We start from the raw sequence: 25572 nt of genomic DNA, 5'->3' as shown, positions 1-25572 counted from the left end.
CCTTTCATTCCTTACTGACCTTAGAGATATTCAGCCTAATCTTGATAAATTAGCAGAGTATCACTTACCCTTCACGCTGGCTTATTTTTTTTTTTCCCCTTGAACTTCTTCTGCTGTGTTTTTTCTTCCATTCTGGTCATAATGAGTTATTTCACATTGGTTCCACCTCTGATGCCATCCAGTTGACAACTATTGAAGTATTCCGAATTATTTTGGAAAGAAAGAATATAGTGATGTCAGAGAAGTAAGCTGACCAGTTTCCCAAACAGGGAATGTCTTCTGGGAAGATCACACTCAAGGTCAGATTTTCACATGAAGGAATTTACATTATCAGTTGATTGTGACTCTGGAACTGACTCAATTTAATCAAACTCCTAAACGATTAATATAAATCATAACGTCAAACTTCTGGTTTTAGTTTCTGGCTTTATTTGTTTGTTTTGTTTTTTCTTTACTCTGAAGAAAACACCTATCTAGTGACTGAAAAATAGATGTCTGTCATTCAGATCGTACCTACCCAAATAGCAAGGAACACATGGACACAAATTAGTAATTGTTAGATCAGAATGTAATCCCCAATAAAGGGGAAGATGCGTGGGAAATGATGATGTGGAATAGCAAAGACAAACAGTTGACATGTGTTCCACTATTACCCTTACTGAACCAATGACAGACACTGTTAATCAATCACTGTGCACTTTTCATGATAAGCTCTGATGCGGCCCTGTATCCATCCCACAGAGTACTTGAGGCAGCCCCATCCAATCAATCAGAGTTATTATATGAGATGAAATCTTATACGCTATATTGGCCTAGAGGGATAATTAGTCCAAGCCATGGATCTCCTTTTTCTGCCATAAGGCAGAGAACTCTTCACTAGTTATCAGAATTTATATCTACAGCAGGATTCATACTCTTCTCTCACTGCTGGGACTAGAAAATTATTGCCATATTCTCCTTTTGATCTGGTGGAGCATATCTGACAGATAAAATTAGAGAGATAGAATAACGTTGAACTTCAGGAAAAAGACTTTAGTGATGAAACCTGAGCCTCTGTAGTATTTGTCGAAATCTCCATGGAGATTTTGTGCTTCTTAAAAGCACCGATGCTGGCCATCCAGGAAAGGTTGAACTACCCAGCCCATGTGATTCCACGGTCCTGACTCTGGCATTACAGATAAGGCTGACTAATCGCAGCCTTGCTTGATAAGCGAGGACAGACACAGTGCTCAAGACTTTACAATAGGGTGCTCTAGACTGCTCCTCCCAAGCAACTAGATATGGCGTGGCAGGCAATCATTAGAGTTAAACAATTCTCTCTCCTTCTGAGCAAGGTAGAAAGACACTGAACCGACATTTGCCCAGTCCCTTTAAGGTAAGTGTGGCCAGGGGACTTGATGGGCCAATGCTATTGGAACTGAAGAGACACAAAGCTCTAAGAGGCAGTTTGTGACTTAACTGCACCAACCACGTGGCCTGAATCATTCTACATGGTAGGTGCAGTATCAGTTTGGGGCTTACAGGGATGTGGCTTAAAGCCTTCAGTCTACCCACGATAAAAACCGTGATGGTTAATTTCATGTGTCAACTTGACTGGCCACGGGATGCCCAGATCAAACATTATTTCTAGGTGTATCTGCAAGGGTGTTTCTGAATGAGATTAGCATTTGAACTCATGAAGCCAGTAAAGCAGATGGCCCTTCCCAACACGGGTGGGCATCTTCCAATCCACTGAGGCCAGAATAGAATAAAAGGCAAAGAAAGGAGGAATCTGCCCCTTTTTCTCCTGCCTCGATGTGTGAGCTCATTTCATCTTCTCCTGCCCTCAGACTGGGATTTACACCATAGGCTCCCCTAGCTCTCAAGCCTTCAGATTCAGACTCAATTATACCATCAGCTTTCCTCGGTCTCCAGCCTGCAAAGAGTAGACCACCAGACTTTTCATCCTCTGTCATTGTATAAGCCAATTCCTCATAATAAATATGTGTGTCAATTACCGGTTCTGTTTCTCCGGAGAACCCTGACTAATACAAGCATGTAGACAGAGCAAGAAGCAAGCCTCTGTTCTTTGAGGCCATCAAGATGGAGGGGTTGTTCCTTCAGCATAACCCAGCCTATTCTGAGACGTGGTACAAGGGAAACTTTTTTGCAATCCTTGCAAAATCTTTCTGGGAACTCTCAATAGGAAAAATTTGGCCTCCTCAAGGTACCTTCAATTTTGGCAAACTTTAAACATATATGCAGATAAAAATAAGCTCTCTTGATACTGGGGGATCTTTTGAGATGAGATCTTGAAAGAGGACCAGAGAGCAGGTTTGAACACAATCGGGACGAGAAGGGGGAAAGAAATGAAGGAGAAATACACATGGGAACAATTCTTCAGGCCTCATGAAAACTTGTGCTGATCCCTGATTTTGTATTTCTCCAGGACAACTGGGCAGGGACCCAAGCCAATCTGTGTTGGAATAAGATACACTGAACCACAGTGAGTGTGTTGGCCCCAGAACTACCATTGAAAGCAAGATGGGGAGAGGAATGGTTAAATGTTACCAAGCATCATTTTCTAGGCAAACATTTAATTTTTTTGTTGTTTACATGTCCCTTCCACAATAGGAAAAAAATTCAAATAACTGGTTTAAAGAGGGCTTGGTGCTACAAAAGATAGTATTTTTTTTCTGCCTAGCTTTCGCAATATATAGTACTTTCAGGCCATAAAACAGTTTTCAACAATATGATTACAAATTTTAAGGGGTGTCATCCAAAAACTATAAACTACAAATGCAACTTCTAAAAGTGCATACAATGTCAAATAGTAAAATTTTTTATATAATAGAAAACACATTTTCTTGGGTAAAGTAGACTGCTGATACTTTAAATAATGACATAATAATTAATTCCCAAACAAATGAACTGAAGGCGCTTCCTTACTCTCCCCAGCTGTGATTTTCTTATCAAGGATATGTTTTAGAAGAAGACTTGAAAGTGATAATGTCAACTCACATAAAAATACTGTGCTTTCCCAGTCAAATGTCATCAAAACTACACATTCAGTTACGGTTTTATAAAAGTATAAGGTCCCGGGAATGTATTTCGTAATTGTGCGTGGCACTTAAAAGATTTACTTTTATAAAACATTCCAAAGGAGAAATTCAATTATTGGAGAGAAATTATGAATAATTTTTCCCTTCAAATCAGATATTTTGTATTTTTATGAATGGCGTAGATTAATTCATCCATTGATTTCATCAAAAATATTTCTAAGCCTTATCAGTCACCAGGTTCAGTTCTAAATGCTGAAGCTACCACTGTGAATAAGACAGACAACAACCATGGACTCACAGAGCTTACACTCCAGTGGGGGTAATAAATAAGCAGAAATGATAGACATAGATAGATGGATGGAGAGAGAGAGAGAGAGAGAGAGAGAGAGAGAGAGAGATGGATGATAGGTATCACTAATGATTTCTTATTATATTACATATATGTTCTATAGTCTAGGGATAAAGAATGATGGTCAGAGGTACTATTTGAATAAAAGAGTCAAGGAAGCCACCTCTGAGGAAGAAACCTTTGGGAAGAACCCTAAATGAAATGAGGAAGAAGATTCCAGGTAGAGGGGAGAGTTAAGTGCAAAGACTCCAGGGCAGAAACAAACTTGGAAGATTTAAGATACGGATCTTGAGATGGCAAGATCTAAGATGGAACAATGACAAAAGACAGTAGACTAGTGTGAAGAGAGGCATCACTGGCGGTAAGGAGGTCAAAGACAGACAACCCAAAGCATCAGCTGGTTCATTTTGGTGGATGGTCCCATATCCTTTAGTTGAATGATTTTTAATTAATTTTGAATCTAATCTTTCTTACCTGTTAATGTAAAGCCCGAGATTTCACTCTAAATGCCATATCGGCCTGTCCCTCAAGTGTTTGATATATAGTGTTTGTATTGTTATTTGGTTCTAAATATTTTCTAAATTCCACTATGGATTTTTTTTTTTTTAGTTGAGCAATGCTCTGTTTGAAGTGATGCATTAAAATTGCCAAACATATGGCCTTCTATATGTGCCCATTACATAACTGTGTTGCTCAGATCTGTATTTTCACTGATGTCTGTCTGTTTAATCTATTGGTATCTACAAGAAATACGCTTCAATCTATTAGTACAGTTTTGTATTTGCCCATTTCTCCTTGTAATTCCATCCATTTTCTGTTTTAAATATTTTGTGATTATCTTGTTACTTATACACATTCAGGGTCAACTTTCTAGTTCCTTTCTGGTTAGTGATTTCCTTTTATTAGGATTAGACGAATCCGAATAATGTGTTTTACCTTACAATCTGTTCTGTCCAACATTAATATGACCATTTTAGTTTTGCCTGATATATATTTTTCCATCCTTTGACTTTCAACTTTTCCATGTTATGATACATTTAAAATATCTCTTGTAAACAAAAAGTGGCAGATTTTTTTCCCAGTCTAAGAATTGCTATCTTTTAATACATGAACTAAGAATTTTACATCTATTATGATTATCAAAATATTTAGATTTAATTCTACCACCATTTTTTTTTTTTTTTTTTTTTTTTTTTGTGGTACGCGGGCCTCTCACTGTTGTGGCCTCTCCCCTTGCGGAGCACAGGCTCCGGACGCGCAGGCCCAGCGGCCATGGCTCACGGGCCCAGCTGCTCCGCGGCATGTGGGATCTTCCCGGACTGGGGCACGAACCCGCGTCCCCTGCATCGGCAGGCGGACTCCCAACCACTGCGCCACCAGGGAAGCCCGCCACCATTATTTTTAAGACCAATTATTTTGTGAATCAAATTCCAATGACAACTTGATAGTGAAAATTCAGATTATTCACCCAAGTATGGCAGAAACGTGTGACTTTGTTTCCTGTTGGGAAGGTTTTTTCCCCTATACAGACCCCCCAAACAGCATCAAGCTCCTGGTTGTTCCTCCAACTAGGGAGCACAGGTTTTCTACTGCCCCTTTCACACTGAAGCAGCACTTCCTGGTTTTATGTGAGGGTCTCCATCCCAAATTCCAGCCTTGCACTGCCCATAGGGTCACTGTGTCAGTTTGCTAGGGCTGTCATAACAAAGTACCACAGATTGAGGGGCCTAAATAACAGAAATTAATTTCCTCCCTATTCTGGAGGCTAGAGGTCCACGAGCAAGGTGTAGGCACGACTGGTTTCCTCTGAGGCCTCTCTCCTTGCCTCACGGGTGGCCATATTCTCCCTGTGTCTTCATATGGTCTTCTCTCCGTGCATGTCTGTGTCCAAATCCTCTCCTCAGAAGGCCACCAGTTCTACTGGATTGGGGCCCACCTAATGACCTCCTTTTAACTTAATTACTTATTTAAAGTCCCTTTCATCAAATACAGTCACCTTCTGAAATACTAGGGATTAGAACTTCAGTGTATGAATTTGGGGGAAGGACATAATTCAATCCACAATAGGCAGCCTCCAAATTCAATCTGCCAGGCTGCCAGAAGTGGAGGTTCTGAGTGGTCTTTAATGCCTCTCTCTGAGTCTAGTTTAAGACCAAGCTCCACTGCTAACATTTCTAGGAAGTTAATCCTGGTCTGATGCCCCTGGACAGCATTCAGAGGTTCCTCATCCAAGGCACTGTGTACATACTTCCCTTGTCATGCTATATAATCACTGGCTACATATATCCTAATAGAGGAGGATGGTACGATAACACTGGTGATGACGCAGCACCGGGCACAGGAACTCTTTGAGGCAGCTACTTTTATTAACCACCTTTTAAAAATAAAGAAGCTTTGTCACAGAAGGTTAATTAATCCACCCAAGATCACAAAGCTAGGGAGTGATACCATTAGGATTCAAACACGGGTCCTCAGGCCAGAGTGCACATCCTTACACCAGTATTTACTGACTTAGGAATCCAAGAGACTAGGTCTGAATTTCAGCTCTGCCACTAAATTATCAGTAAGCCTCTGAGAACGTTGCTCCAAATGTACCTCCTTTGCTCCTTTAACAAATACTGAGGACCAGTGATATGGCACTCGGTGTGACGGGGCTGGGGATGCACAGTGAGCAAAGCCCGGCACGGACTTTGCTCTCGTGGAGCTTACCGTCTAATGGGGGAGCTGTCCCTGGGGGGACGGTGTGGGGGGATGATTTCAATGACGTCAAGTTATAAACCAGGAAGAAGGCCCTGAAGGAGAGGAATGTGCTACAAAGTAGAAACCTGCTGTGGAAATGGAATGGCAGGGACGTCCTGCTGGAACACATGGATACCAGGAGGAGAAACTGGCAATAACTAAGCAAAGGGTATGGTAAGAATACAAAGAGAATATCCCCAAAGGAAGAGCACACCCCAGGGTCCTGTGGTGGAAGGAGGCCGGGCAAAAACCAAAGAAATGGAAGAAGATCCATGTGGCTAGAAAACAGAGAGGGAGAAAGAAGGTGGTGTGAGATGGCTCTGGAGAGGCTGGCAGGGAGAGAAAACGCTAAACCTCTCTGCAGGTTTCTACCAGAAGGGTTTTACCAGGTTTAACTCATCCATAAACTGTCAATAATACAATAATAATCCCTTCCTTGTAAGGCTGTAGTGAGGATTTGCTGGGGGGTCGGGGGGGAAACTATGACAGATGTCTGGGTTGTGGTCAGCACTCAGCCATCAGTCTTTTTTTCAGTTTTTCTCAACTGTATTTCTTATAAGGAATGTCTAGTCAACAGTCTTGTCCACTGGGGTTTTAGCCCTCCTTTAAATTGATTTCCACACAAAATGTAGGACATTGGTATCTCACTCTGCGGCCTGTCCTTTCAATCTTTCATTTGCATGAAAATTACTAGATCAAATAATGTCATCCTGCAGAAAAACCGCAATTGTGAAATCAAGCAAACCTTGCAAAAGTGGCCAAACCAGAGGATTTGCCAAATGCCACCACTACCAATTAGAAGCGAGAGTGATTTGGGACAACATCTTTAAGAAAGAATAAGTCTTTCTTCCAAAGAGTACCACAAAAACTCTCCTTTTAAGATGTTAAAAAAAATAAAATAAAATAAAAAAAACCTCTCCTTTTATGGAGAGGACAGAGGGTAATGGCGTTGAATAGTATTCTTCCCCAGCTTTTGGTACAACCGAGTGCTGAGGGCTGACGTGGCAAGTGCCACATCTTATTTGGTGCTTCGTCATCTTCTCTAGGGCTATACGCTCCCTCACTTCTCATATGTAATATAAAGAACTCCCTCTTTCTCGTCTTTATCAGTTATAACATTTGGAACCATCAAGCTCACCACTGCAAGGAGATTTAGGTTGAGAAGGATAGCTAGACTTTGCAGCTCTGACTCTGTCCTAAGATTTATATTTCTTATAGGAGTCCTGGTGCGACCACCCCACTGGCCTTGGGTAGTGTTGGAGCAGGAGAAATGACTCATACTTTAGCCTAAATGTGGACAAAAGACCCTTCTCTTTATACCCCATAACTTAACTGAGACAACGTCAGAAGAGTCGCATCCGACTTTGCTAAAAGAGAAATCAACACCAAAACCAAGAATACCTAGAATGCAGATAATCTGTTTACCGAGAATGACCAGTTCACTGTCAGCTTGTGGCTCCACGTAGCTGAAGGCAACTCCAAACTTCTCGTCTCTCTTTAACTCTAAGCACCTAGGAGTTCATGCCTACGTAGCTGAGATCTTATATGCTCTACCTAAACACTGAGCCCAAAAGCGAGAGATCGATGTCTCCTTTGTGGTTTGCCTAGACCCATCTCTTCCGTGGTTGACTAACAGCAGGAATAAAATTCACTTGTAGCCTCACCTCCTATTCCTCCTTAGGCTGAGGCTTTATTGGGCATCTCTCTAAACAAATTTAGAAATGCAAGATCCACATATCCATCAGAAGAGGGTCATCTCCTCACAAGTACTCCATTCTCCAAAGCCCAGTTTTCTCAAAAAATGGGAAAAAAATTGTGCCACGGAAGATAAGTCTAACACCCACTCACCATTCTCTTGTGATACATTTTTAAAAACGCAGGTGCTGCTTTCAAATAATTATATCTAAATTCTATTTCAAAATACTGTAATAATTTTCAAGCTGTTACATCTGTCTTCTCTAGCCTCCAAATACCTTTATTTACTGAATTGTGCAAGAATAACTGTAAGATAAGTCAGAACAGGCCGTGACCCACCCTCTCTAATGAACTATAAGATCTGAGAGGGCCAGGCTGTGTCTGAGTGATCTTTTATGCAGCTATGATTGTGCACATCCTGGTGACTCTGTCTTGAATCCCTTCTGGTAGACACTTTTCAACCTTGTTGGCTTCCCAGCATCTCAACTTTCTTCTAAGTTTGGAGAATTCTCCCTGTGTCCCACTACAGAAGCTGCAAATGTCAGGTACTCCTTTTCCCAGACTCCCTTGCAGCTACAGTGTGAACACGTGACCCAGGCTCTGCCAATCAGATGCACCCACAATGGACTCTGAAACAGGACCCAGCGGTACCAGGAAGTGGGACCACCTCAGGCAGCAATAGAGGCTGCGGCAAACTTGAGCTCCCAGGACACAACTACAGGGCTGTAAGTCCAAGTATTCAGGGCTTGTGCTTTTTTGCCAAATCAGTTCTAGGGTATGGTTTTGATCTTTGTCTCTGTGTAAATCTGAGCCTGGTTTTTAGCCCTCCTAAAAATACCCTTTTAATAAATCCTTTTCTGCTTAAATCAGCCAGAATCAGTACCTGGAATGCCCAGTTAAGCGTCCTCACTACACTTTTCTTACCTGGAGAACCAGCTCAAAGCTCCCACTAAGTGGCTGATAAGTGAAAATAGGAGGCAATCACCTGGCTATTATTGATCGAATTCCTGCAGATAAACAGAATGGATTAAAAAAAAACAACAACAGACCAATCTCCTACTTTGGAGCCTATGGATCCAGGTCAGGATGCTGTTCTCCTTTCTGTGGAAGCACAGATTATCCTCCCAGATAACTACCCATCGGTCTGATAACAATACTGTATATCTGTAGCAACACACAGAAAATTATTCGCAGTTATGATGAAGGTAAAAATGCTTTTTAAAAAATGCTTTCCACTTTTAAAAGATGGAAACCCTCAGCTGAAGAGAGACTTGTTTTTTTCAGGTGAATATTCTGGACCACAGGTTTCTGCATGATTTTGCTGAAAAGTAAATGACATGTCATGGTTTCAGAGCAGAAAGAGACCATGCCAAGTGAGTCTGCATAATCCTATCTTTCAGTTTTGTCACAGACTCAGGGTCAAGTGAATTGTGTTTAATGGGAGAAGTCCTCTCTCAAGTGCTGAGGAGTAAGACCTTTCCAGAACAGGGAATAAGGCCCTGTCACCCTCCAGGGTTATTCTCTCCTCATGCCCTCTACATTAACCCAAAAGCTTCTGTCTGGGGAATCCTCCCTTGCCATGCCGAGGATGGAGACACACAGGGGAACAAACTTGGGGACGTACCTCATCACATTGTCACCAAGATTTTACGACAGAGCAGTGAGCAGTTATGTGCAAACAGATTCACAAGTGGGCCATTGTTTCAGGCTGTGGTTACTCATATGTCAGTGTGCTTTCAAAGTGCATGCTTCTTACCAACGGGGTCAGCAACAGACCCTTAAATTACATGGTTGTGGGTATAAACAGAGCCTTCCAACCCTGGCTCTCAATCAGAACAAAATTTGTGCTGAGGCATAAAGAAAGTTTTGCGCTGCTGGGAACGTTCATCCAGAGAAATCTACAAACAGTGAGCTGCTTTACTACAGATGCCCAAGGGGACCTTAAGATAACACTTTGCTATCAGTGAGTTTCAGGCAAAATTTATCTCCTGAACTGCCAGTAGAGAAATCCTACCTAGAATCCAATAGGATAAATGGGGCTCAACCTACTTGTCAATTTCAAACAATGAGTGGGTGGTCCTAAGCATTGGCTTGGTGGGAAAGAGTCCAAGATTGATTAGCAATGTCTACCCTGGGATGGGAAGTGAGTTCCATGAATTTTAAAAGCCCTGTCACCCGATGTCACAGTGTCAATTAAGCATTGCCTGATTTCCTCAATTCAGTCCTGAAATCTCCGTCCCTGGAAACTCCAGAACTGTTTCATTCTGCTTCTCTTATAATACTAGATTCCACTCTACTATTTGCATGTTTCCATTTGCCTCTTCTAGCTCTTTAATTCCCCGAGGCAAGAAACTTCAGCTTATCTACTCCTGCATTCCTCTTGGGTTTTAGCAATCTTCCACCCAGCCTTTTACCTATTTCTCAATTCTGCAGCAAGTGTGGAATTTCTCCTCTGTTTTGGAATTGGTTAGACTGGAAGAGAAGCATAGATAAGATCCAGTCCGTACCTTCAATAAGCTTATGGCCTAGTGGACTACTTACTGAGTGAATGAAGCAAAAATTGTATTCTGGTTCCCCCACTGGTGTGATCTGTGTTAATGACCGTCTCTTAGCGGGGTTGGTGGTTTATTACTTATGAAGTAGGTTTCCATATACATTGTACTCTGATGTCATCCCAGTGAGATGGACAGAACAGTGAACTGAGGTCATATCAGAATGGTTAAAAGACTTGCCCCCAGTTTCACCATGATATGTTTTCACAAATCAATTAAGGAATGTTTTTGAAAGTAACCATGAAGCAAATGGCTCCATAGTGCTGTGACCTGAAGGCTGAGCTCTGACAATCATCCCAGCTTCAAACACAGAGCAGGAACCTCAGTGTCTGGATTGGCTGAATAACAGACACCACAAAGATGTCCACATCCTAACCCCTGGAACCTGAGAACATGCGAGGTTTCATGGCAAAAAGGGAATTAAGATTTCAGATGGAATTAAGGTTGCTAATCAGCTGACATTAACATGGGGAGATTATCTCGCATTTTCCAGATGGGCCAAATGTAATCACACGGTCTTTAAATGGGGAAAAAGGAGACAGAAGAGAACCAGAGAGATGCCAGCATGCGGAGGACTCAGCTGGACATTGCTGGCTTTGAAGATGCAGGAAGGGACCACAGCCAAGGAATGCAGGCAGCTCCTTTCAGGGCTCGAAAAGCCCCTAGACCCTCCTAGAGCTTCCAGAAGGAACAGCCCTGCCAACACCTGGACTGTAGCCCACTAAGGCTCATTTTGGACCTCTGACTTCCAGAATTGTAAAGTAATAAATGTGTGCTGTTCTGAGCCATTAAACTTGTGGGAATTTGCACAGCAGCAGTAGGAATTGAATTCAGAGTCCCTGTGAGCAAATCAGTTTCAAAATAGCCTTCTTCACAAGATTTGTGTGTATGTGTGTGTGTGTGTGTGTGTGTGTGTGTGTGTGTGTGTGTAATAAAAGGATATATACACAGGGTCTTCTGCACAGCAGAGCAATCACAAATGTTAGTTCCCCTCTGTCTTCCCTTGGAAATATCACATCCTGAGAGTCTTTATTTTTTTATCACAATTTAAGCAAATTTTGGCCTATACGATTCTCTGACAACATTCCAAAACACTGAAGAAAAAGAAACAAGAAATAAAACTCTTCTTCCAAGAAAGTAGGTCTCCACCCTAACTATACATGAGAATCACCTGAGGAACTTTAAAAAAATAGAGATGCCCAGGCTCTCTCTTGGACCAATCACATCGTTCTCTCCGGGAGGGAGTCTCAAGCATAGGTCTTCCTTTAAAAGCTCCCCGGGTAATTCTAAGGTGAGATGAGGGTTGAAAACACCCACCCAAAGCCATGGAGGAGTTTTTACAGTAGAACTGGGAGCACAGCTCTCTTGATCCTTCGCCCCTGTAATTGTCCCTACCACGCCCACAATATGACTTTCCAGCACCTTCTCCTAAATAGACTAGTTTTCCTGTTTTGTATTTACTCCAGAAAACTCTTGCCAAAAGAAAACCGACTCAGAAGTCCAGTGGATAAAAAAAAGACGAAAATGGGATTTGGGAGCCAGGAATCCTTCAGATTCCAGCCTTCTGAATGTCCTCTGAAACCAAAATTTTTGTTTATCAGTTAACCCTGGAGGTGGGCTGGACTTGTGTACCTGTCGAGTGTGGCATGTCCCAAACCGTACACCGCAGACCATTAGATCCTCAGGACGTTAACAGATGTTGTCAGAAAAAATAACAATAATGGGGGGTCCATGATCAAATATCTTAGAAAATCACCATCCACGCTCTCCCACACTTAGATATTAAAGGCTCTGAGATGTTCTGCAGTTGAATACGCGCACGCACACACACACACACACATAGTTTAACCTAATACTTCCTAAACTTACTTGACCAAGGAGCTGTTCTGTTCAGGAATACCCGTCATCCGGGGGACCCAGTGTGGAAACGCAATTCCTTCTTGTGAAAGATCAGAAAATGGGGGCTTAGGGTGTGATGTACTTTGCCCAAGGTAAGGAAGCACAGTCTGCCAATGCCTCCCTGTCTCCCCCTGAGCCACCTGGACTTCCTTGACCTGGGCTATTTCCAGCTCACTGACAGCTTCCCAACCCAGGGTGCCTATGCTTTCCATCACTGGCTCTGCCCACCTCGAAGCTCTGCTCTCGAGGGGCCCTCTTAGTGGCTTTTCCCCTCCCCCCCGCCCCTAACCCTACTTCTTCACCTGTGCTTCCCAGGGTCAGTCTCCTAGTGACTCTCCTCTCGAGGCTTTCTTTTGCAGGAACACAAAGAGTTATTCACAGAGCAACTTACGCACAATGACCTAGATCTAAGGTCTAGTTAAGACACTAAATAGGTGACTTTTTTTTAAGATTTAATTTTTTTAGAGCAGTTTTAGGTTCATGGCAAACATGTGCAGAGAGTGCAAAGATTTCCCATATACCCCCTGCCCTCACACTTGCATAGCTCCCCCATTAGCAACATCCCCGCTACAGTGGGACCCACATTAAAATCAGTGCGGCTACACTGGTACATCCTTATCACTCAACATCCATAATTTGCATGAAGGTTCACTCTTTTTTTTTTTTTAATTTTTATTGGAGTATAGTTGATTTACATTGTTGTGTTAGTTTCAGGCGGTCAGCAAAGTGAATCAGTTTTACATATACATATATCCACTCTTTTTTTTTTTTTTAAGATTCTTTTCCCGTACAGGCTATTACAGAATGTTGGGTACAGTTCCCTGCTGTATAGCACAAGAGGGTTCGCTCTTGATGTTGTACATTCTGTGGGTTTGGAAAAATGTATCGTGACATGTATCCATCATTACAGTATCATACAGAGTAATTTCACTGCCTTAAAAATCCTCTGTCCTAATGACTGGGTTTTTTACAAATGAAATCGGATTCAAGCTCCAGATTCCAAGTTTTCAGCAGACATAGACATTTTCTCTAGAGACCAGCAGTTAAATTCTACTGTCAAAATCAAAAGAGTTTAAGCTTTTTCTTCCTTCTGACACTAAAAAAAATTTTTTTAATGTTTTTTGAGAAATAAGGCTGCGTTAGAGATAAAGCATTTTTGCCTTATCTTCAGAAGCAGGGCTTCTCCATTTTTGTGCCCACTGGTGAAAGGTCACAGACAAATAATCAGTCATGTTGCTAGAATGTTCTTTGAGAGCTACGAAGGAAACAGAAAAGCTTAAGAAAGTTGAACTCAGGAATTTCTGAATAGGCTGCACATCTGAGGTGGCTCCAGGCGGCCAATTTTTTTTTTTTTTTTTTGAAAACAGTGAATAAATTGCTCAAGAAATTAGCTGTCAATAGCAGGGGTAGGAAAACCCAGCCAGAGCTCTAAGTTTGGCCAAGGATCTCAAACTGCTTTCCAGATATTTGGGGCTCAGTAAACTCTAACACATTTTCCCCAGCAACTTCTTTTCCCCTTTAATTTCCAAACCCTGAAATTACAAGAGGACTTTGATATATGCTTTTTAAACATTACTTGATATCAAGCAAGCAGATAAGCATTTTCTGATTGTTTTAATGGAAGGATTTTCAAGAAACTAACATTTGATTTTGGTGATTGCGATATTTTCCCATATTTAAAGTTTGCACACTCTGTATGCCGAGGGTGGACATTTACGGTTGAAAGCTCATGAGAGAAACTTACATTTTCACAGGGAGGGAGGGAGACACAGAGAGAGACACAGAGAGACAGAGAGCGGGGGAGAGGGAGAGAGTCTACAGGAGTTTCAGGAGACCTACGCTTAGAAAGCTGGGAGGAGAGAAATATCTAGTAAGGTAGAGAAAATGCAGCCCTTGCCTTTCACCTTGGGGGAGACTGATGCTGTCTAAGGCCAGTTGGACAACAGTCAGAACAGGCATTACAAATAGATGAATAAGTTGTTAGAATCCGTCTGCTCCGCTCTGAATATTTTCAGGACTGACTGGATCCAGAGTTGTGTGCTTCAAAACACAACTACATCTGACTGCTCTTCATCAAAAGTCACGGCTGCCTAGAAATCCATTCCCAGAAGTCCCGCTCTTGTGCCCCATGAGGGTGTGACCTGTCACTCCTTCCTAACTGCCTTCTCGATCCTCAGCTCTCATCATAACCATTGCCAGAAACTTCCCACCATCTTGGGGTCTGACCTCAATCCCAGACAAATGACCAGACCATCTGACTCTCCACTAGCTTAGCTCTGAAACCAGATTTTGTTTTGAAGGGCGGGGAGTCCATGTGAAAATGTTGTTCTCTGTCATCTTGACCTCACACCGTGGAGCTCCTGCTAATGGCAACACCAGCTCATCCTCCCATTTCCACCCAAGCGTCCCACTAAGCATCTCTCCATGGACATTCTACCTACACAATACAGCTCATCACCCTGCAGGTGCAAACCCCCCTCTGTGGATTACACAGGGGGTCTCCTACAGGGAATGTTTTGAGAGAGTGATGGAAAAAGTCCCCTTTGACCAAAAATGACTCCCTCAGAAGCCTGCCATGGGACTGAAAAGTCCACCATTCTTTTCTCTGGATTAAAACATGGAAGGCAACTGTCTAGGGAGATGGGGAACTGGTGAAGTCATAATCGACCACAGGCACGCAGGCTAAAATGAACTTATCAAATTCGCTCTGGCCACCAGCAGGGCTAATGAAAATGGATCATGGACACAAAATATTTGTTTAGATATGACAAGGAAAGATGCCTGGGGCACGTGGGGCTGAGCAATCAAAATGTTTCTCCTTAGAAAAGGGAACCCGCCTGCACTGTTGGTGGGAATGTAAATTGATGCAGCCACTATGGAGAACAGTGTGGAGGTTCCTTAAAAAACTAAAAATAGAGTTACCATATGATCCAGCAATCCCACTCCTGGGCATATATCTGGGGAAAATGTTAATTCAAAAAGATACATTCACCCCAATGTTCATAGCTGCATTATTTACAATAGCCGAGACATGGAAGCAACCTAAATGTCCCTCGACAGATGAATGGATCAAGATGTGGTACATATATACAATGGAATATTACTCAGCCATAAAAAAGAGTGAAATAATGCCACTTGCAGCAACATGGATGGACCTAGAGATTATCATACTAAGTGAAGTAAGTTAGAACAGAGAAAGACAAATATCATATATCACTTGTATGTGGAATCTAAAACAAAATGATACAAATGAACTTATTTACAAAACAGAAATAGACTCACAGACACAGAAAACAAACTTATGGCTACCAAAGGGGAAAGGGGAGGAGGGATAAGTTAGGAGTTTGAGATTAACAGGCACAGGGAACTATATTCAATATTTTGTAATAACCTAAAATGGAAAAAGAATCTGAAAAAGAACACATACGTATGTATTATATATCTGAATCACTTTGCTGTACACCTGAAACTAACAACATTGTACATTAACTATACTTCAGTAAAAAAATGTTTCTCCTTAGTTATGGGAATAATAAGGAGGTGGGCAGGCGTTAGGAGACAAAACAAGAGTACTACGTGCCCCTAGAAGAACCTAACCCCAAGGAGAAGACACACAGGTAGGAAAAGATGATGCAATGACCATGAAAACAATGCTGCAGTCATCATTCAGGGAGAAGACAGAGTGTTAGACATTTACAATATAGCCACTGATTTGATTATCATGATCCTTATACTAGGTAGGTATTCTCATTTCCATTTTACAGATGAGTATACTGAGGCTCATAGAAAATTCATCCCTTACCTTATTCACACAACTAATAAGTGGCAGGTTGTGGGTTCAAGCCCAGATCCCCCTCCAAAGTCATCATCATTCCATTTGGTCACACCATCTTCCTAATAATGTCTTAGCTGTAGTATAGTTAGGGGTGCACATGTGTGCTTTCTCAGGGAAAAAGAAAGAGAGAGAAGGAAAAATTCCACTAGATTTCAGACTAGAGGCTTGGCGCAGAGAAGCAGCAACGTCACTGAACTCAACGGACGACTGTTCCTTAGCCTCACGCCCCACGATTCACCTAAGTCTGTGGCTCCCAACTGGGTACTCAGAGGTATTGCAAGGGGTCTGTGTATCCATATGTACATTGAACCTTGTCTGCAGACAACATACATCACGGACATCTACTTCTGTGACTGGTAATGTACCAGTTGATTCAAAAGTGTTATTGAATTCACGGGAGATATTTATCATTGTATATTTCCCAACCCAGGAATATTAAAAGCATAATTAGAATCATATGAGATGGGAGTTTTTGTTATTAAAAGGGGATTTTCAAGCCTACAATCCAGAAATTCCATTCTTAGATATATACTCAACAGAAATGCAGCAATGTGTTCATCCACAGACATTATACAGGAATGCGCATAGAAGTGTATTCATAATTTCCCCAAAGTGGAAACAACCCAAATGCCAACAAGAGCGCAGTGGATAAATACAGTGTCGAACGATTATACCACGGAATACAAGGCAGCAGCGAATAAGAACAGACCACAGCTGCACACATCAACAGGATGAATCTCACAATGGGATGTGGAGCGAGGACGACAGAAACCTAAAAACAGCCCTCTATGTAAGTCCACTTATATAATATTCAAAGACAAGCGAGACGAATCTGTGCTGCTCAAAGTCAGGAGAGAGTTTACCCTGAGGTGTGTAATGGAACTTGAGTGATGGGGGCTTATAGTGTTCTGTTTCTTGATCATCTGGATGTGGGTTATGGGAGTGTATCCAGTTAATGAACATTCCTTGAGCTGTGCATGTGATTTATATGTGTTTTTATATTGCTATTTTAATAAAAGATTTTTTAAAGCAGAGGCAGTCATACCTATAAGATACATGACCACCGCTCTCTGTAAAGGTTCATCCCAGCCAGGTGCCTCCCTATTTTCACCCTGGCCATCTCCCCAACTTCAAATCCCCCACCCCACCCTCTCTGCCTATAAAAACCATTTCTTGTTCTTTCAGACTCAGCTCTGTCACACCACCTCCAAGGAGCTTTCTCCCATTCTCTAGCCAGAAGTGAATTCTTGCTCCCCAAGCCCCAGAGAGCTTTAACGGCAATCTCTCTGATGACAAAGCAGAGGTCCCCAGAGCCTAGTATAGCACAGTGCTTGCCAAATGATAGGATAACAACAAAGGTCTTCTGTTGTTGTAATAACCTCCACATCTTAACCTCCTAAAGAAGGATTTATGTTCACCTTACTTCCTGCCCTCAAGAAACTCATAGTCTTGGAAGAAACGTATGTCTGCTAACTTTGTATTGCTCACCAGACCCAACCCATTACCATGCATCCAGCAGGTGCTCAGGTAATGAATGAAGACATATGTCACCTGTAAAAAGAACTTGCAATGAAAGATACCTTGAAGATCTCAGCAATTCTAGATCATACATGAACAAATGAAAATAAAGAAGAATTCGATATGAACATTGCCCTTTCCCCCCCGATGGCTGGTATTTTATCGGATTGATACTAGACTGAATACCCCTTTGGGGGTCCAATGATCTCTACAGGCAAAAATGTGCTTTTGTTTTCTACAATAAGAAAACTGAAGGGTGCTAAGATGTTTTGATCGTGGGGATGAAAAGCTCAGCCCAGTTCCAAGCCCCTTGGATCAACCTTGGCACACACTTCCACCACGAGGAAAAGGCATCTGACAACAAAACCGACAAGGCCACATCCCAGGAAAGATGACAGAAGTGGCATAGACGGATAAACCTTCAAATCCACTTCAGCCTGGTGCCCCGGGAGGGGCCACGGTATTTCTGAAGGGTCCCCAGAGAGTGATCTCAGTCTATCCTTCTGCCTCCTTCCTTCCCTTTTTCCTCCCCTTTTCTCACTAAACTGCACAGGACAAATTCACTGTGAAATGATTTTTTTTTTTAATCATTAGGGCAAAATGAGCGAGGCTGGAGCGCTAAGATTCCTGAATTAATAATATTGCTGCCATCCGTGATTTGGGCTTTCTCTTTTCTGTTGGCAGAAGCCAACACATGAGGAGATATTTTCCAGCATCACAGTCAAACTGTGCATTTTTAGATTTGTGGGCAGGCTGAGTGATCTCCAGCCAGAGTCTCAGCCCTCAGTCCTACATTCCAGTGTCATTCTCTGACCACAGCATCATTTCTGGTCTCCCCCAAGTCATTGCTTCGGAGAAAATGAAGCGTGTTTTCAGAATTTAATTTAAGAAATAGCCCAGGCAACCTAAGGCCAACTGACAAGGTAGTGGGTCCAGTCAACAGAAGGAAGGGCAGACATTGAAGACAGACGTGGTCAGCACCTCCCACCAATGAGACCTTTTATGCCTGCATTGAGAATTTCATCAAAAGTTGGAGTGTATAGGTCCAAGCAGCTTCAAGTGCCCACATCTTTTGCTTTTTATTCCAATCACAAGAAAACAGAGCATGTGAGTTAAAACATGTATTCCAGGTATCATTACCATTCAGGTATCAACTGGAATTGCATTTCTCACGGAAGCCTAGCCAAAGCCTTGTTCAAGCTAACATCCTTCCTTCAGAGATTTTACCGCAATTGTCATTTGCTAATAGTTACTTGGGCAATCCAGGAGGGCAAGGATTGAAGTTGTCTTGTTCGTGGCATCGGTGGTACCTGGGAAATACTTGGTATAGTTAACACATGCTAGTTGGCTACACAGACTACTAGGACACAGCAATCAGCAACACCCCCCCCCCCCCACCATGGTTGGAAAGCAGGGAAGCAAGAGAAGTGTTTTTCATGCTCGTGGTGAATCCATGATCAAATTTTCCTTCCTTTTTCTTTCTCCCAGACTTCAGGGCCCAAAAGTGTCTCCTGTCCCTAATTTATGGCACCACCATCCTCCAAGTTAATCGGTTTCAAAACCTAAGAAGCATCATTGGTTCCGTCTCCTTGTCAGTCTGCCTACTTCCGACTCATTGATGCTACCTCTAAAAGCTTTCTTCCAGCCGCCTGCCCCTCTCCTCCAACTCGTATCACTCCTACCCAGGGTCTTGTTCCCACTCTCCTGGACATCGAACTGGCCTCTGACCGTCACTCTTGCTTTTAACCAAATCTCTTCATTTCTAGCTAGCAGATCATTCTTGGTACTTTCAGATCACCCCCTCCTAGAAAAAGTACTCGTGAATTCCTCACACTCAGGAATAAAATGTATGAATTTTATGAATTACATGAATAAAAGGTAAATGCCATACTTTGGAATACTCCTCGGTCCCCAAGCTGTCTCCAACTTCCCTCCAGATGATCTTTCTATGTCTAGTTGAAATGCCATTTTCATGCAGGAAGTCTTTCCTAAATCCATCTCCACCTGAAAATGCAACCAAATGCTGTCACCACATTTTTGGGAATTTTGTAAATGTTTAATGTTATAAATTCTAAAGTACCTCCTAAATCGTTCCCATTAGTCTGGAAAGATCTTCCAGCCACAATCTAGACCATCCTGGTCTTTGTTTACTCCCAAATGCCTAACACTATGCCTGGCGCAGAGTAGCTTTTCAAAAACTACTTCTGGAGCTTAATTAAATTCATTCCTTCATTCATTCTTTCAAACGTGCAGTCTCTGTTTACCCCAGGGATAAGAGGTAGAATAATTATGTGACCTCAGACACATAACTTTCATCCTTCTATAGTTTCTTCATCTGCAAAACGAGCTCTGCTGTGGACCAAATAAAATAATGCGCGTGAAGCACTTAGTGTCTGACGCATAGTATATGCTCAATAAATGTTAACCTCTTATTATTATTATTTCACAAGGCAGTCTGTCCACTGTGGGGCAGCTATGGTTACTAAAACATTTTTTTCCCCAATTCTGAGCTAAAACAGACCTCCTTATAACTCCTCTCCACCGACCAGAGCTTCTTTGCCTGTGGGCAACAAGCAGGCTCAGCTACACTTTTAAAAACCTAATTCGCAGCCCCAGGCCTGGAATGAAGGGAAGAAAACTGGGGTCAGCTGGGGAGAGAAGCTGGAATTCATTAAATCCATGGGTTTCTGAAAAGGGCTAAGGTTCTGTAAGTTGGTGTTCATTTTCTACCTTAGGACTTTTGCTCTGGGAGTCCAATATACTGCTTAAATTTCTCTTATTTCCTTCAGCTGTAGGATTTGGGTAAGCAAGGAAAATTCTGCAAAATGACTTCACCATTGGCAGTCATTTGCCCTTGGCCAAATTGGCTTGCAGTTACTCTAAGAATGTCAGGAGTTTGCAAATTAGCTTAGGCCGCCTGATGCTAAGGAGTCCCCTTGGGGCGGGTCGTGTCCATGACTTGAGTCTCGCACAAGATGGATCCAGCTGCCCTGAAGAAGCGTGTGCCCTGCTGTCCTCACTTCCCCCCCAGCACCTGGTTCAGCTCCTGCTGGGAACCATGACACCTCAGGACTTGTTTTCATTTCTCCAGTTTCCCACCCCCTCTTCCACTGGACTTTGTACCCCTTTGTACCTCTGGGTTAATTATTTTTTTAATAAATGGCCTTCAACTGACAGAAGGCTCCTCTCTTTAAGGCACCAGGCTTCTCCCTTTCGTCCGTGTGCTCTGTTCGGCAGTGCTGTAAGTTTGCACAAACCAAGCTGTGCAGAAGCTGCCACACCCACCCACAGGCATAAGAGCTGATGACATCACAAGCTAATCCTGAAGTTCAAGAAGAGTCTGTAACTCTCCAGGGGTAGCAATGGCTTATTTTCAGCTAGCTTCAGAGTAATCCATAGTTTTCTTCAACTCAAGCACGTTAGGAGAATGAACTATGTAGTATTTCTACACAATCCACTGAGGATCTACTCTAACTCACAGCCTGACAGCATAGCCTCCTAACCCACTTCCGCCTCTACTTTTGTCCTCTATAATCTATTCTCTACCAGACCCCAGAGTGATTTTTTTTTTTTGCGGTACGCGGGCCTCTCACTGTTGTGGCCTCTCCCGTTGCGGAGCACAGGCTCCGGACGCGCAGGCCCAGCGGCCATGGCTCACGGGCCCAGCCGCTCCGCGGCACGTGGGATCTTCCCGGACCGGGGCGCGAACCCGCGTCCCCCGCATCGGCAGGCGGACTCTCAACCACTGCGCCACCAGGGAAGCCCCAGAGTGAATTTTTAAAAGATATAAGTCATAATATCTTACAGTCTTGTTTAGAAATGTTCCACAGCTTCAACTATATTCCAAATGAAACCACGGCTGTCCAAGCTTTATATACCTTGGTTCCTGAAGTTTCTCTGCTCCCTCACAGCCCGCTGCCCTTTGCCTACTACACGCAAATGCCTCCCAGTTCCTCAAATGTATCAACTCCGTTTTGGCTACGGGCCCATAGTTTTTGTACTTCCTCTTCCTCCACCTGGATTCTTCTTCCCCAAGTTGTAAATATACGTCTCAGGCGCATATTTTTGCCCCCACCTTACATTTAGCTTTCTCTGAGAACTGTAAGCTGCGAAGGTGCTCTTTAAATAATTCAGCTTATTTTCCTTACATCAGACTTCTTGGGATCGCCATGATTTATGTGGTCAATGGCCCCAATTCTCTATACATAAATAAGAAGTCTAATGAGAGTCAACAAATATAACTGGCTTCATTGCCCAGTGTAGGGAAAATATATCAATCCTACAGTCATTAAACGAATGTGAATCATATATAAAAGTTACCGACATAACAGTCACAGAGCGCCAGGGAAAAGGATTCAGAAGAGAAGACACTCCCTTCCCTTTAGCAGGGTGTTGCTCACTTTGTAAGAAGGAAACCTTACCCACGATGGAGCTTCTCACTGCCACTGGAAGAGGCAAGTTTGATGGGATTGCAACAATAAGCTGTTTCTTTAATATTCCAATTTCCTTCTAGGATTGAATTACCAGCCTACTTCATACTCCTCAGATGTCACAGGGGCAATAAAACTAATCAGAAGAGGAATTTCTCCTTGACCACTGTCCACAGTCCGTTCCCTCAAAGGCAGGCTCTTGATACAGAAACTTCTCTCAGTGCTGAACAAATAAGCCTGTGGCTTGTCAAGTTAGCAACAGGCGTGTCCAAGATTCACAATGCCTAGAAGCTGAAAACACAAAAATAAAAGTCAAAAATAAAATAGTAAAAATAGTAGCAATATGAGTAAATCCTAGCATATAGTAAGTGTTTATTCTGTGCCAGAAGTGATTCTAAGCCTTTCTTATATGTTATTTCATTTCAATCCCATATCCATTGCTTGAAGATGCCAATATTACCTCTCCATTTTACAGATGAGAAAACGGAGGCACAAAGAGATGAAATAAACTAGCCCAGGGTCATTCAGGCAGTGAAGTGGAGTGTCAGAATTTGAACCCAAGACATCTGACTTCAACACCTTCATCTTAACAATTTACTGCTCCTCCGTGTGCCAGAGAGGCTTGGAGGTCAGCACATCACCAACACTGCTGACAACACCCACGTACTCTGAGTCCCAGAGGGACAGGGTTTGCGGAAGTGGCCATGCAAGGCCTCTGCCAACTTGATGAAATCGTGAGTGACTGAGAAGTGCGATGGGTCCACTCCACCCCGTGCGATACAATCGCCCAAAACGTTCCAGGAATTCTTGCAACATCTCCCCTCTCTTCCACTGGGCAGGTCTTTTGTACCTAACCCTTGTCTGCGCCGTTTCAGGAGACACTCCACCATCAATTTCTTCTGTTTCATCATGTAGCCAACGATTGTTCTCAGTCTCATTTCTAATCACGTTGACCCCATTACCCATTACCTACTGAACCACCTGGGTTTGATTCCCAGTGTTGCCACTTACAGTTTGGGGAAACGAACATGTCACTTACCCTCATCTAAGGTTAGGGGTCTTCATCTTACATCGGACTAAAATAAGTTTCTTACAATGTTCTTTTGAGGATCTAGTTCATAGTGACTGCTCAAGAAAAAAAAATGGTAGCTATGTGGCAAAATAAAGCACTTAGCATTTAAGACCTTCTGTGTGCATGGCTCCTACCAACCTTCCCAAGTTTATCCTACATGAATGCCCTTCAACAAATACTGCTACCTCTGGGGTTCACCGGCTCTCCTCTAGACCAGCATTCCTCCAGGGGTGGTCCTTGGATCCTCTGCATCAGATTCACATGACATGTCCTTAAAATTCACATCCTTAAGCCCCACCCTGGCCTTGTTAATCAGAATTTCTCAGGATGGTTCCTGACTACCTTCATTTTTAACAGGCTCTCCAGGCAATACTTACGAAGCCCTACGATGTAGTCCCACTTGCCTTGTCTACGACAAGATTCTCTGTGCCTGAGACTCCTTCCCGCTCTCATATCCATCACCCAAATCCCACCGATAATTCAAATCCTGACTTATATTTCTCCTCCTTCATACAACCATTCGAGATTCCTCCCTCCAGAAAAAATGTGTCCCTGCTCTGAGTTATCGTGGCCCTTATTCATGGACATGGCGACTGTCCCCAACGTTTTCAAGCTCCTAGAGGCGACAGTCAGTATGTAAATCGCGCTAGCATCTCCAAAGTTATCTCTCACAGGACTTCTCACAGAGTAGGTGCTCCGTGAAAATAACTGAATGGGCAGGATAAAGCCCAATCCCAATATTTTTAGATCTTCTTGATAAATTAAGTAATAACCGACTCACTTGAAGAAGAGAAGGGAAGCTGACTGAGCAGACTTTATTTGTTTAAATAAATTTATTTATTTATTTATTTCTGGCTGCGTTGGGTCTTCGTTGCTGTGCATGGGCTTTTCTCTAGTCGCGGCGAGCAGGGGCTACTCTTCTTTGCAGTGTGTGGGCTTCTCATTGCAGTGGCTTCTCCTGTTGCGGAGCACGGACTCTAGGCGCACGGGCTTCAGTAGTTGCGGCATGGGAGTTTCAGTAGTTGTGGCTCACGGGCTCTAGAGCGCAGGCTCAGTAGTTGTGGCGCACGGGCTTAGTTGCTCCGTGGCATGTGGGATCTTCCCGGCCCAGGGATCGAACCCGTGTCCCGTGCATTGGCAGGCGGATTCTCAACCACTGCACCATCAGGGAAGTCCTGAGCAGACTTTATTATCTTTCTCTCCTCCCCTTCTTCTCCCTGATTCCTGCTGCCCCTTTATTCCTTAGCCCAAGTCTTAGAGTGGCACACTTGAGGCTGGCTGCCAAAGTTAGGTCATTTCTCTTTCTATTTAAGAGTAGGAAAAATAGGAAATCAATATAACAATAATAAACCGTGTAATGTCGTCAGATTTCCCTGGTATAGGCTCCTGTTTAGCTCAAAGGGCTGGAGACATTTCCCCAGCATCTTGGTTAGATTCTGACTTTGTGAACGCTGCAGGTTGGTTGCTGTTCTCAGTACAGCTAAGCAGAAACACTCACTCACTCAATTTGCTCCCTTGTTAAAGCACCGCAGTACTTTCCACTCCTGCGTCTTAGGCAGCTCAGGCTGCTACAGCAGAACACCATAGGCTGGATGGTTTAAACAACAGACAATTATTTCCCACAGTTCTGAAGGCTGGAAGTCTGAGATCAGGGTGCCAGCATGGTCGGGAGCTTGGTAAGTATCCTCTTCCTAGTTTATAGACCACCCAGCATCTCACTGTATCTTCACGTGAGAGAGAGAGAGAGAGAGGGAGGGAGGGAAAGAAACAGCATGTCTCTCCTGTTGCTTCTTTTAAGAGCATTAATCCCATTCATGGGGGCTCCACTCTCATGACCTAATTACCTTCCAAAGGTCCCGCCTCCAAATACCATCCCGTTGCAGATTTGGGCTTCAATATATGACTATGGCGGTGGGGGGGCGGTGCGGAGGGACACAAACATTTAGTTCATAACACCCCAAGCGCCATGATCTCAGTACAGCTCATCCTGAGTTTTGCTGGAAAGGGCACACCTTACCCCCAGGCAGTGGCAAGCAAAATGGCAGTGACTATGCCACTGTAAGTTCAGACCCAACAGTGCAATCACATTTCAATAAGGCGAGAGCAGGGATAATCACTTTCCCTCCACACTCATCTCACTCACTGTGCTCCAGCCACTTCGCTCACCCTGCAGTTCTTCAAACACACCAAGCTCCAAGCTCTTTCCCATCTCAAGCCCTTGCCAATTCCCTCTGCCTGTGATGCCCTTCCGCTATTCCTATAAATATACAAACCTTTCCTTTAAATCATCTTTCCTTTGAGCATCAGCTTAAATATACAGTCTGCAGAGGGAGCTTCTATGGTTGTATTTTTTTTTATTATTAAAGTAACCTCCTTTCCCAGTTCATTCCTATTTCACCCCCTTTTTATTTCCTTCTTGACATGTACCACAATCTCCAATTC

The 25572-nt window shown here is 43.1% G+C and overlaps 1 long non-coding RNA gene across 1 annotated transcript; it reads right to left on the bottom strand.

Annotated features, from left to right (window-relative positions):
* LOC114903771 lies at positions 1 to 22101 on the bottom strand. Its single transcript, XR_003795808.1, has 3 exons — positions 22050 to 22101; positions 19520 to 19632; positions 1 to 189 (listed from the first exon to the last, which is right to left on the bottom strand). It is a non-coding gene; the product is annotated as an uncharacterized LOC114903771 (long non-coding RNA).
* Between the last annotated feature and the right edge of the window lie 3471 nt (positions 22102 to 25572).

The sequence above is a fragment of the Monodon monoceros genome, unplaced genomic scaffold (assembly GCF_005190385.1).
Source record: "Monodon monoceros isolate NGI ecotype Baffin Bay Population unplaced genomic scaffold, NGI_Narwhal_1 Super_Scaffold_10, whole genome shotgun sequence".
NCBI lineage: Eukaryota > Metazoa > Chordata > Mammalia > Artiodactyla > Monodontidae > Monodon > Monodon monoceros.
Note: the sequence above shows the minus strand (reverse complement) of the source record. Positions and strands in the feature narration are given on the sequence as shown.